The sequence below is a fragment of the Syzygium oleosum genome, unplaced genomic scaffold (genome assembly GCF_021117445.2).
Source record: "Syzygium oleosum isolate NSW1041296 unplaced genomic scaffold, Sole_v2.1 Sole_v2.01, whole genome shotgun sequence".
NCBI classification, from domain to species: Eukaryota; Viridiplantae; Streptophyta; class Magnoliopsida; order Myrtales; family Myrtaceae; genus Syzygium; species Syzygium oleosum.
The window spans coordinates 21,107,030-21,119,717 of NW_026607485.1; the positions used below are offsets into that span (position 1 = coordinate 21,107,030).

The 12,688-nt window shown below is 43.5% G+C and overlaps 1 pseudogene; it reads right to left on the reverse strand.

Moving 5' to 3' along the window:
• Window positions 1-1,226: 1,226 nt before the first annotated feature.
• On the reverse strand, window positions 1,227-7,003 carry LOC115665127 (cellulose synthase-like protein G2; annotated as a pseudogene).
• Window positions 7,004-12,688: the final 5,685 nt, after the last annotated feature.

The following is a 12,688-nucleotide window of genomic DNA, read 5'->3' on the forward strand; positions in this document are numbered from 1 at the left end:
ACGTTATCTAGGACTGTAGATTAGGAAAACACTTGAGCGTGAGCGTTTGAGTGATTCTAATATTCTATTTGCTAATTACAGTGAAATCATCTCGTCGGTCTTTGCTTGTGGAGTAGGACGCAGCCAAACCACATAAATCAACAATGTTCGGCTTTTATTTTTTGCAATTTATTTCTTGCTCGAAGTGTTTCGTTTGTTCGCGCTTCCACGTTAGTTGCAGTAGTTAGAAACGAAAAAAACACAGATTTAGTCGAATAGTCTAAGATCTCTTTGCCAAGGAGAAGAGCGGTGATCAGACAAGCAAGTCTAGCTCACAAGCAGCTACGGAACGTCTTTGGGGCACGTGGAATCCCATGTGAATCAAGAAGGACCACCTTGCAAGGCTAAATACTCATGGAATGGTCGGTCCACAATCCCTGGATGCCGAAGGCGTCACTCTAAGATCCGCTTTCCTTGGCTCGGCTGGTCTCGCTACTTGCCCCTATCGTCTAGTGGTTTAGGACATCTCTCTTTCAAGGAGGCAGGGGGATTCGATTTCTCCTAAGGGGTAGAGTACTAAAAAAAGAAGTTGATTATGAATTAAGCGAAACAGCTCAACCAAAGCAAAGAGAAGATGTTGGGCAAGAAAGGAAGGGAAAGATCGAGCTTCAAGAAATAGTAAATGGTCTCAATCCTTTTCCATGTTCTTATTGCTGCATATATCGTAGTTGTCGCTTTTCTGACCTATCACCTTGTCCTATGCTTCTTCTTCTGTTAGGAATTTCTCTACTGCTTGTTCATGTGAACATACCGATTCTAATGGTTTGTGCCTACCCAATGAGGGAATAGGGTGAGGAATAGCTAATGATAAAACAATTTAAACTATTTGCCTCTTCAAACTCTCTAAGTCATAGAGTCAAAAGTAATCCATGCCATTTTGAACGATTAAGCATGGAATGCTTTTGCCACTTAGTTGTCAAATAGCCCATTCAGCTTTGAGCTTCGGCCTTGACGATGCCTACTGAAATGAAAGCCAGGCAAGATCTCTACCCAAAGAACAGATGTTCCCTTGACTCATCCAACGAAGCATTGCAGAGTTTGCAAGTTGCATCAACACGAGGACTCCATGTTGCTACTCTATCTTTTGAGCTACAAGCCAAGCAATCGTAAATCAATTTCTTGAACAACTCATCTTGCTGCAATTGTCCCACAAGTCAATTTAAAGTTCACACAATTGTAGTCCATGATAATCAAGCATCACTTCTGAATATATTCTGCAGAATGTACTACAATTATGATAATTGAGGAATTGATATGAAATGACTTATAACTTCCTATGCACAACGTTCATTATTACATGAGAAAACTTGAACCTAGCAATAACAATACCAAGGAAAGAAAAGCTGACAGTATAGTGACTGATCGTGGAATGCGTCCTTTGTCCTTCCTCAATACCATCCCTTCCAACACAGGGTAGCTCATCACTAAGATGAAAAATGATAGAGCAATCTGCATAAACAGTTCGTCGCAGCCTCCCAAAGTAAGAACTCTAGCGACTCCAATGATGAATGAAGCCATGTTCAATATCACTAGAGTCACAATCGGAGCCAGGAACTTTATTGACGTTTGAAAATCGAATATCCCCATCTTGTATCTCTTGGATTGCTCGTCATTGTCGACCTTATTTGTAGGCAAGAAGCTAGCTCTTCTCATGCCGATTTGTGTCATAATCGCGTCTATGGTTCCGTATACATGACACATTGACTTGATCATCCAGATTCGTTGTTCGTTCGAGCATGTTTGGACTGAATGGCCACTTGCGACAACTTCGTAGAGATGCTTACAAAGTGATGATAGGAAGATGAAGGCAAATAGCATGATATATGAATTTGAAACCTGATAATGAAGAAATCATTGATTAAGTCTTTCAAACAAATAAATCGAGAACAAAATTGAAGCATATTTTATACTATGAAGGCACTAAGAATGTTATGTTGTAGAGCCAGGAGTCAACTTTACCTCCGGGTTTATAGTGATGCCATTTACTAGACAGATCTGAGGAAGTGTAGCAAAGCAGCAAATTGGCAAGAAATAGAAGGGAAAAAATGCAAGTTCAGCATAGCACATGCTCTGAAGAATGGACATCCACAATGAGCCATAGATCAGAGGACAAAATCTTGAGACACCGACTTTCACAAACCCAGAACCCCATCTCGTGCCTTGAATCAACAGGTCATTCAAATTCGTTGCTGCGGTGCCTAAAAATTGCGGCTTTGATGGGTTATAATACACTGAAGTCCAGCCTTTGCAGTGTAAGGTAAAACCTGTGAAATAGTCTTCTACCACAGAATAGTACATGAAGCCCACCTGAGATCATGTCAACAAAACTCAAATAAAAAACAGAAATGTGGTCATTTATTGAAAATAACAAGGACTAATTATAATGTTTCTTTAAATTATACTTGCCTCTTGACCCCATTTTGTGCCATTTTCATAGCCACAGGAAGCTAACAGTTGGGTTTCTTTCCACAATGCTGCAGAGTCACCAGCAATGGTATTCTTGCTTGGCTTCTCCTTTCGCCAAAGATATTTGATGAATTCATTCGAATGGCCAAAGAGTTTCTTTAAATCCATGAGATCAGAACCTGTTAGATTCGCAGGAAAACGGGTGAATTATTTCATTACTGCATTTACTTTGTCTACTGTACTTTCTTGAAAACAAAAAAGTTAAGAGGATCGTTGTACTTGCCTTCTTGTATGGGTTTACGATACAAAACAGAGCAAAAATCATTAGATAACAAAAGAAAATTTGCACTCCATAAGATAGGAATCTGTGAATGCACAATTGAAAAACTCCATATGATTCTTTTCGTTTACTCAGAAGTACTTTCTGTTCTTGCTATCGTAGATGTCGTTGTTACAGATATTATGAAATCTTTGAGGAAATTGAACCAACATGAGAAATCGAGATAATCTCGGATCCAAATGGAAACACATCGCCTGCCGAGCCGAAGAAGGGCCATTGCAGTACATGTCGCAATCCAACACTAAAATGTAAGGCGAGTTGCTTATTATTCCAGATACCCGAAGCTGTATGGCACGAGCAACGGCAAATTATTATCGGCTGTACAGAGAAGAAGAACATAGATTATGTTTGTTTCGGATTTGAAATTTAAAACGGCGTACAAGAACGTTGAGAGCTCCAGCTTTGAAGTGATGGTGATGAGCAGGTCTCTTTTCTCTTGAGACATATATAAGCCGAGGCATGGGGTCTTGGTGTGCTTGCACAACTTCATCAGGGACATTTCCTCCGACCACCTGTCGCATCCATTGATTTTTGCAATATACATTGAGACATATGTTTGGAAAAATTTTCTTACTAGAGCCTATTCTTAGCTCGGGACCTAAACATGTCCTTAGAAGGCTTCATCTCGATTCTCATCCGAACCTCAGGATCACCGGATGTAAAACTTTTAAAGAGTATTCCTTCTCTCCGAGAAAGACTTACATAAAGAGGGAATTGGGAGTTCAAGGCATGCGGATATTAACACATTAAAACAAGGAAGGCATCCGTAGTGCCCGCCCCATAGGATGGAATAGGCCGTGAAGGCCTTCATAGGAGTGAAAGCTCCCTTCTTTCGATGAGGGTAGCATCCATTGATTTTTGTTATATTCATCTAAGACATGTTTTGAAAATTTTCTTACTGGAGCCTATTCTTAGCTCACCTATTAAATTTGTTCAATCGAGTTACAACCTTAGAAATTGCAAATTCAATTTTAAATTTAGAATTACCTCGATGGTAGGCGGATGGTCTCGGCCAGTGCGGCTAGAGTCACCTCAGTGCCTCTTTCGATACTCATTTACTCGTTCCTTGAACAACTCATACTTCTCCTAAAAGAAAGAAAAAAAGTTTGATCGATCTAAGCAAGTTACATCACATTAAGATTGTGAACATGCATTGAATTGAACAAAGTTAATTTCTATCTTGGTCCTCGGTCTTTGGCAACTTGTGTCCTAAGTTACAAACAATAACTACGCAGAAAAGAAATGAGAAATTGTACTTTTCTGTCTCTAAGTTTTCACTATTTTTCTAATAAAAGCTACGGCAATTTCAATTTTCAATCAAGTCTTTCAATTTATACAAAATGTTTAATCTAGTCTCTGCTAGATAAAATCCGACCAATTCCAGCTGATGTGGCTATCGAAGACGCCGGACTGTGACGTGAGTTAAACATTGCCTAAGTGTACCCCCATGGTGGATAGTGAATTGGCGGTTGCATAGAAAAACGAACTTCAAAATTATAATCCAATCTCCATCTACGCCTAAGGTGAATGCCCACGTACGTAGCCAATATTTAACCGGTCGGCAGGGCACGGATTCTCGGTTCTTCGTGCCCATCCCTTTTATTGCATTCCTTCGCCATAAACTATAACGCTGTATAACATGCTATAATCTAAATCTATAAAACAATGTATGGTTGATCAAAGGAAAAAGTGTCGGAAAAGTCATAAACCTATTGTATTTATGCCAATTTAATCATAAACTTTTTAATAGTTCCAATTAAGTCATTCCGACTAATTTTGGCCAGATATTACTGAAGTTGACGTCAGCCGGCCTACGTGGCACGATCGGCGCTGACGTATACAACTTTTAATAATATTTTTTTGAATTTTTTGTTTATTCTTTCATTTTTCTTTTCTTTCTCTCTCTTTTTTTTTTCCTTTCCTTCCTTCTTCCTCCAGCTAGTCGCTAGACCTCAACGATCGGCCAGAGGCGAGAGCCGGCAAGCCTTGCCATGGCTAAGCAAGGGTCGAGGCCTCGCCAAAGGCCGCAAAGTCAAAGGCCGCAACCTTGCCAGATATGGCGAGGGCTCGAGCCTCGCTGGCCCTCGCCTCTGGCCGCAACCTTTTCCAACGAATTTTGCGACGAAAAATTTTTCGTCGCAAATTTCCAACGAATTTTGCGACGAATTCAAAAAAACCCGGTATTGTTCGGCATTTTTTAAATTCGTGGGAAAATTCGTTGGAAATTTCCAACGAATTTTCCCACGAATTTCAATTTTCCAGGCAATTATTTTAGTGTGTACAATTTTCGTTGTAAAATTCGTTGGAAATTTCCCGCGAATTTTGCAACGAAAACCCTACTCCTTCCTTATTCAACATTTTTGCGCTCATTATTCCCACAACGATTCTCAATTTCCACATTCTCTCTCTCTCTCTCTCTCTCTCTCTCTCTCTCTCTCTCTCTCTCTCTCTCTCTCTCTCTCTCTCTCTCTCTCTCTCTCTCTCTCTCTCTCTCCGCGATCGACGCCTCCACCTGCTCCACCGCGTCCGCGTACTGGTCGGCGCACTCGCTGAGGCACTGCTCCACCGCCGGGCCCAAGCTCCCCCCGCCGCCGCCGAGCATCCGGCCGATGAAGGGGGCGGTGTCCGTCGCGTTCGCGGCGGCGAGGCCGAGCGCGACCGCCGTGAGCCAGGCCCTCGCCATGGCGGGCGAGCTCGAGCTCGCCCAGAGATCTGGGCGACCTCGAGCTCGCCGGCGACGAGGCTGGGCCTCGCCATGGCCGGCGAGCTAGAGCTCACCCAGAACGCTCGCCATGGCCGGCAAGCTCAAGGTCGCCCAAATCTGGGCGACCTCGAGCTCACCGGCGACGAGGCTGGCCCTCGGCCGATCATGGCGAGGGCCGAGCTCGCCATGGCCGGCGAGCTCGAGGTCGCCCAGAACTCGCCCAGATCTAGGCGAGCTCGAGCTCGCCCAGATCTGGGCGACCTCGAGCTCGCCGGCGACGAGGCTGGCCCTCGCCCGCACGATTTTTGTCACGACGAAACTAATTTTGCCACGATTTTTCGACCAAAAAAAAATTTCGTTGGATTTCCAAATTTTTCGTTGGAAAAAAGTTGTTTTTTTGTAGTGTTTCCAACGAATTTAGCCACGAATTTTCCAACGAAAAAAATTTCGTCGCAAATTTCCAACGAAAATTGAAATTTTTCGTTGGAAAAATTTGCGACAAAGAATTACCGACGAATTTTTTTTCGTTGGAAAATTCGTTGGAAATTCGTTTTCCAACGAATTTTTCCCAATTTTTCGTTGGAAATTTCGTTAGAAAAAAGATGTTTTTTTGTAGTGCAATCTTCAACATGAAATTGAATAAGCAATTCCTTCTCAAATATGACCCGACGACTAATTTTATGACAAAGACACTTAAGCGAGACAAATATAGCAAGCCAACATTTTAAGAGAAAATGGAAGGGCAGGCGTATGGACATAAGATCACCGAAAGGGAAAGCGTACCTTGACTTCCTTCTTCTCCGAGCCAAACTCATTCTCAGAGCTCATACCAATCCCCTCATCATCCTCTTCTTCCCTAAAATATGCCTTTGGACACCTCGTCTCTATTCCATACCTCTTACAGAAGGGCAGCCACCATCTTGCGAAACCGTAAGCCTCCCTCATCCCGTGCAACGTCAGCGGCGAGCTGGCATCGTCCGAGAGATACACATGGAGCTTCTCTGGGGGATAGTCGAGCGCCATCGCCGATACCACCGTGTTCATCACATCCACAGTCGGCTCCTTGTCTGGGTCTGCCGTGCACACGAACACGTCGATGTCCGGGAGCTTCCCGTCCTCCGGCAGCCGCTCGGGGAAGGCAGCCCGCGAGACGGGCCGCCACCGGAAGGCTTGGCTCAGGAGCCATTGGAAAGATAGCACTAGCTCGGCAAGGAAAATGATGAGCCATGCTAGAGTTGTGGATTTGACTCTCGAGTTGTTTTCATTGAAGAAAAATGAAGCTCTATAGTAGATAAGAGTGGATAGAGCTGTGGCATGAACGAGCATGTGCGTGCGGTTGATGATGATTGATTTTGTGAGGACATGACAAAGATTGAGAGGGCCTGAGCGATGCTCCATATGACAGGATCGGTTCTTGATATTATTCTTCTGATATGAATTGGAAGTTCTCGAAGATTCTTAGTACATAGTGTTTTATGTCCCATGTCCCCCCCCCCCCCCCCCCACAATTTATATATCAACCAATGAGTATGTACATATGTAAAATATATTAATAAATTTGTTTGTATTCGCAGGTTTGATGGGAGTCGGTGGACTCAAAAGAAAAAAAAAAAAGTACACGTGCCTAGAAAATCTTGCTCCTACCGTTTCGATCAAGATTTCCAGATTGATGTGATAATAATAGTACATCCAACATATAATCTAAATGTGAAATTTTATCATGTAAAAAAGAAAATATGGAATGAATTAATCGAAAATTATGAGATTTTGTTATTTCTTTTATTTATCATGGGGAAAATGGAATTTCCATGATGACTGCAAATCCCACTAAGATGATTTGAGAATACAAGTTCTTGACGTGCCGAAAAAATGGGAAAATTTCAATTTGGTACCTAAAGTGGATCCCTTTTCTCAAAAAACCCAATCAGTCTCAAATAAGGATCGAAGTGCCCAATTAGTCTCAAGTAAGGGCTTGGGTTCGCCGGCCGGTCAAATGCTTACCAGCCAGCAAGCATGTCACTGTTTCGGCGATCGGAACAGGGGCAATTTCGTCTTTTACTTTCTTTTTTTTTTCTTTTCCTTTTCCTTTTCTTCTTCTTCTTTTTTTTCTCTTTTCCCTTCGCCGGCGGAGGTGGGCGGCCTCAGGCGGAGGTCGCCCGACGCCGACGAGGGTCGCCCGACGCCGGCGAGAGCCGCCCTCACTTGAGCTGGGCGGGCGAGGGCGACCCTCGCCCAATCCGGCGAGGGCAACCCTCGCCCTCGCTAGATCTAGCAAGGGTCGTCCTTGCCCGCCCAGCCTAGGCGAGGGCGGTCCTCACCCGACGCCGGCTAGGGAAACCCAGGGTCGGCCTTTGCCTAGGCTGGGCGGGCGAGGGCGACCCTCGCTGGCGTCGGGCGAGGGCGACCCTCGCCCTCGCCCTCGCCGGATTTGGAGAGGGTCGCCCTCGCCCGCCCAGCCCAGGCGAGGGCGGCCTCCGCCTAAGGCCGCCCACGAGGGAAAAGAGAAAAAAAAGAAGAAAAAACAAAGGAAAAGAGGAAAAAAAAAGTAAATAAAAGACGAAATTGCCCCTGTTCCAATTGTCAGAACAGTGATGTGCTTGCCGGCCGGTGAGCATTTGACCGGCCGGCAAACCTAGGCCGTTACTTAAGACTAATTAGGCACTACGGACCCTTATTTAAAACTGATTTGATTTTTCAGATCCTTATTTGGTACTTTATCCACTTTAAATCCTTTTTTGAGAAAAGGGGTCCGCTTTTGTTTGGCGGAAAATGTTTTCCAGGAAAACATTTTCCGGTGTCTGGGGGCAGAAAACATTTTCCCCCGGAAAAACATTTTCCCCTTAATGAGGGAAAACATGACCAAATTGGTGGAAAATGATTTCCGCTTCTAAAAAGCGGAAATCATTTTCCGCCAAACTCCTCCTTCCCCCCTCCGGTTGCCGCCGTTGCCCCCCCGGATGTCGGTCACCACTGCCGGTAGCCGGTCGACGCCGCCGGCGCCGACGCCGGTTGTCGGCCGCCGCCGGTCGCCTCCACCAGTCGCCGGCACCGCCGGTCTCCGGTCGCCACCGCCGGTCGCCGCCGCCGGATCGGCGGTCACCGAACACCAGAAAATATTTTCCGAAACTTTTTCAGATTTTAGCCGAACACCAGAAAATTGTGTTTCAGGAAAATATTTTCCGCCAAACGAACGGAGCCTATATAATAAGTATCAAATTGAAATTTTCCGCCAAAAAAAAAATTCCTCTTGGATCAAATCATTAGCCGAAAAAGTCAAAATATTCTCTCGATGCACTCGAGTAATTTTGTACGTTTTGCACAATTATTGAACTCCCCACGTAAACCAACAACCGCTTCTGGCATCATTTGACTCTTCTCGCCTGCCCGCAATGATTTTTTATGTTGACAAATGCCGGGAGTCCTAAAATTTCGAAAGGATAGCAAGTTTAGAATTTTTTTAAAAAAGCGCAATTAATTTTTGAAATTTGCACGAAATAGCAAATTAAGTAATTCCATTAGCTCGGTCGAGCGATGGAAGAATTCGATGCGGCTCTTTTTCATAATTTTTATGACACTTAGGCTCTGGCATGGAGACAATGAACGCTAAAGTTGAAGCAAAATAGCCCGGTAAAAAAGGTAAAAAATTCGAGGAGTCGGGCGGAGGTGGTGGCGGCGTCGACTGATGAAGGCTCATCTACCGGGGCTTACGGCAGCGACGGGTAGGCGACAGCGCAAATGTTGATATCTGGGGTCGGGAGAAGAATAGAGAAGGGATGGAAAGAGAGTGAAAGGATAAAAAGTGTGTCACACGTTTTGGAGAGAAATCGCATGTCTACATGATGTCAAAGAGGGAGGGTTTAAGGCTCCAAACATGACGCCTTTTTTTATTTTCTCCAATCTCTTATGCTGCCTGTTTTGTTTTCCCCTTCAATTATCTCGTAAATATTATTACGTTCACATCTTGTACTGCGAGAGTACTAAGTAATATATATGTAAATATTTTGTTGAATCCTTTTCTAATAACTTACATTCTTGGAAATTATAAAGAAATTTCTTCAAAAGAAATAAAAATAGATAATGACACAAATGGTTCTTAAACTTTTGCTCAATGTGTAATGTAGTCCTTGAACTTTTAATTTGTTCGGTATGGTCTTTAAATTTTAGCCCAATTTGTAATACATTCCTTAAACTTTGAAGTTGTTATATTTTTTGTTTACCGCTGCACAAAGAAATTATTTTGTTGCGAATGAACAAGATATTGAGGAATTGTCCATAAATATAGTTCCTAAACTTTTGGTACATATGTAAGTTAGTCCCTAAGCTATATGAAGATTGTTCAATATTATCCTTCTATTAATTCAAGTTTAGGGATAATATTGAACATTTTCGTACAATCTAGGGACTATGTTGAATATGTATCAAAAGTTCAATGACCATATTGAATAAATTAAAAATTCAGAAATGACATTGTATATTGGGCTAAAGATCGGAGCTCATATTGAATAAATTAAAAGCTCAGGGATCACATTGCACTTTCAAAAAAACTCCATAGATTATTTATGTTATTTTTCAAAATTAAAAAGATATTTCAACCACGAAATAATCACTGCTCTAAGGGCCCGTTTGGTAACGTGCCAAACAGTGAAAATTTCTATTTTTTTGTTCCCAGAAATAGTTTGGGAACAGAAATGCGTTTGGTAAACTTTTTGTTCCCGAGCACATTTTTGCAAAAATTTGTGCCCAGAAACAGTTTTGGAAGAGAAACAAGAAGTAAAAAAAAGTTGCTTCTTGTTTCTCGGCACAATTTTGAGAATGAGTTATTTTTCTTCTTTTTCTTTTTTTTCTTTTCTTCTTTGTGTTGTTCTTCCCTGGGCTGTGGCAGGCCGGCCGCCGGCGACCGGCCATAGCCCAGGGCCGACGAGGGCGTCACGGCCCTCGCCGGCGAAGGCGAAGGCGAGGGTGAGGACTGGACCCTTGCCGCCTAGGCGAGGCGGCTCACCGTCGATCATGGCGAGGTCGCCCTCGCCCAGATCGGGCGAGGCCGAACCTCGCCGTCGCGACTGAGGGCGAGGTCGACTTCGCCGTGGGTCGCGACGGCGAGGCTCGGCCTCGCCCGATCTGGGCGAGGCCGAGCCTCGCCGTCGCGACCCACGGTGAGGTTGGCCTTGCCTGATCTGGGCGAGGCCGGTGGTGAGGCAGGTGGCTAGGGCGGCGGCGAGGGCCGCGACGCCCTGGCCTGTGGCCGGTCGCCGGCACCGGCGACCGGCCATGGCCAAAGAAGGGAAGGGTAGAAAGAAAAAAAATATCAAATAATTTAAAATATTATTAATAAAAAGAAATTTTGTGTAGTTACCAAACGTATTTCTGTTCTTTTCTATCCCAGGAATAGAAATTTTGGATAGTTACCAAACGCCTTCAAATGCTCAGAAATTATTTTCGGGCACAGAATAAAAAAGAATCATTTTTGAGTAGAAATAATTTCTGGACACAGAATGATTGTCATGCGCAGCCCTACGTCTAACCTCTTTGAATATGGAGGAACTCTATCGCCAGAAATTTTTTAGACTAGGTATTAGGAAAAAGCGAGCTTGACCTAACGCAAGCAGCTGGAAGATGTAGAGGTTTCAACCTGAGGCTGTTGAATATTTGGCCATAATTTTATATTAATAATAAAGTTAATATCATCAAAAACCCTAAATTATATTATTTGTAATAAATTTATTTCAAATTTTTTTTGTAATAGTAAAAATCTCAAACTACATATTTATCATAAATTTTTTTTTATGACATAAAAAATCTCAAATTACGTACTTTATGACACATCTAATTTCCGTCCAAAAATACTGTTCATCACAATGTTCATCGTCTTCTCCAAGAGAAAAATGTACTGTTTATCGTCTTCGAAATTACTGTTCATTGCCTTCTTGCTCGGCCGAAGCTCTTCTGGAGCTCGTCCGTCGCTGCCCATTGCCGCTTGGACCTCCGGGAGCTTCGTCGTAGTTGCCGACCATGGCGGCCGCTCGAGCTCGAAGCTTGGCCATGGCCGCTCCGCTCGTGCTCGAAGCTTGGCCATGGCGGCCGCTCGAGCTCGAAGAGCTGAGGCTGCTGGCATAGATCTGAAGTTCCGTTCTTCTTCTCCTCGCTTCTTTCTATTTTTGGTACTGTGTTTCGTCGCTGTATGGCTGCATATCACTGGCTTTTGGCTTGCGAGGCTAATCTCTTTAGTTGACGAGGAAATTAAGAAGAGGAAGTGAGTGAAAAAACTTTGGCAGTGATGATACAGGCTCGTTGTTGTCTAAAGTTTCGAAGGATCTAAAAGTTTGAAGTGCTCGCAACATGTAAAGAAATTCGGCGAGTACATAAGTCAATGCTTCTTTTCGGGAACTCTGTTATGTTGGACCTCTCCTTCGTTTACGTGCTGAATGTGGGTTCATTATCACGTGGCTGGCTGAAGAAACTTGTCCTTGTTGGTGGCTCGGGTGATAGTGGAAACAGAGGGTCCCTTTCTTTTCGTTCTCAGTCCGAGCTTCGTGCACGAGCGGAGTGGCCATGGTCAAATTTCGACCTTGAGCGGCCGCCATGGTCGGCAACTACGACAAAGCTCCCGGAGGTCTAGGCGGCAATGGGCAGCGACAGACGAGCTCTGGAAGAGCTTTGGCCGAGCGAGAAGGTGATGAACAGTAACTTCAAAGATGATGAACAGTACAATTTTCTTGAGAAAGATGATAAACAGTGTGATGAACAGTAATTTTGAACTGAGAATAGATGTCACAAAGTGCATAGTTTGAGATTTTTGATGTCACAAAAAAAAATTTAAGGTAAATGTGTCACAATGAGTATAGTTTGTGATTTTCACTGTCACAAAAAAAATTCGAGATAAATGTGTCAAGTGACGTTGTTTGGAATTTTTTATGGTATTATCCCTTAACAGTATACATTTTTTCTTGTCCATTTGTATGAGCTGTCTCTATTGATAGTGGAGTTCACTGGATAGCAAAAGACCATGTTGCTATTATGATATTCTTTCTCCTGGATACTCGTTCGCCGTGATTAACGTGAGTTTAAGACGGGCGGCCATGTATTCTCAATTTTCTATATCGATCGAGTTTGACTGAGCAGGCAAAGAACGTCCCCACTACGAAAAGTTGAAAGATATTTCTAAAAAGACAGTTCTAAAAATCTAAACGTCACGTCAAAAC